This window comes from Elephantulus edwardii, unplaced genomic scaffold (assembly GCF_000299155.1).
Source record: "Elephantulus edwardii isolate Elephantulus edwardi_28Jun2011 unplaced genomic scaffold, EleEdw1.0 scaffold00131, whole genome shotgun sequence".
Taxonomy (NCBI): domain Eukaryota; kingdom Metazoa; phylum Chordata; class Mammalia; order Macroscelidea; family Macroscelididae; genus Elephantulus; species Elephantulus edwardii.
The window spans coordinates 2621760-2623070 of record NW_006399881.1 but is presented as its reverse complement, the minus strand read 5'-3'; positions in this window follow the sequence as shown (position 1 = coordinate 2623070).

The following is a 1311-nucleotide window of genomic DNA, read 5'->3' as shown; positions in this document are numbered from 1 at the left end:
ACACAAAATCCAACTAAAAGTGAATCTAAGACCTAGGACTAAAATCAAGGACTATAAACTTCGTTACAGAAAAGCATGGAAGAACCCTAGAAGCACTAATTCACAACATGAACAACTTTTGAAGCATCCTGAAAAACTTACAACCAGGAGAGGATAAAATGGTTGAATGGGACCCTCTAAGTAACAAATCCTTCTGTTGTTATGTGCTGTCAAGTCGCCTGTGACTCACAGCCATCCTATGTACAACAGTCCTAAGCCCTGCTCTGTCCTGTGCCAATCTCACTGTCTCTGACACGCCTACTACCACCTCACAGAGGGTCCTTCTCTCCTGCACTGTCCACCTTCCCAAGCATGATCTCCTTCTCCAAGGACTGGTTCCTCCTTGCAACATGTCCAAGGTATGTCAGAAGAAGCTTCAGAATCCTTGCCTCCAAGGAACAGCCTGGTTGAACCCTCTCCAGGATGAATTTGTTTTCTTAGCAGTCCATGGTATATTCAATACTCTTCTCCAGTACCACAGCCCCTTATACACATCCAAAACCTTCTCCAACAGGGTAAAAAGGGAAGCCACAGGCTGGGGAAAAAATTGGTAATGGCATGTCTGATAAGGGACTTATGTCTAGAACTTAGACAATACTCAAGTATCACAACAAGATAAAGGTAAACAATCCAATTGCAAAATGGGCACAGAATATGAACAAACACTTCAGCAAAGAAGACATTCATATGGTGAACAAACACATGAAGAAATGTTCAAAATCCCTAGCTCTAAGAGAGATGCAAATCAAAACAACTATGAAGTACCATCTCACTCCAGTAAGAAGAGCAAAATTTATACCCTAAAGAAACTAGAACTAAGTACAAGCAGATATATGCATACCCATGTTTATTGCTGCTTTGTTCACAATAGCAAAGAGTTGGAAGCAACCTGAGTGCCCATCAACAGACAAATGGATAGAAAGCTTTGATATACTCACACAATGAAACATTATGCAGCACTGAAATACAAAGAACTCATGAAATACACAAAAAGAAATACACAATACAGAAAGACAAATACTGCATAATGCTGCTGTTATAAAACAGGACTGACATGGGAGTTGGGTGGAAACTAAAAAAAGTGGGGATAAAGTACACGGCATTTAAGCAGACGAGGGAGAGGACTGTATCAAAGAAATATATAATTAGGTACTATTGACATGACAAGAATAAGAGCTGCATAGTAAAGTGGTCCGGAGGGGGTCGGAGAGACTGTATAACAATGAAAGAATATTTTTATCCCAAAGAAAAAAATGAACTGGGGGGGGGGGC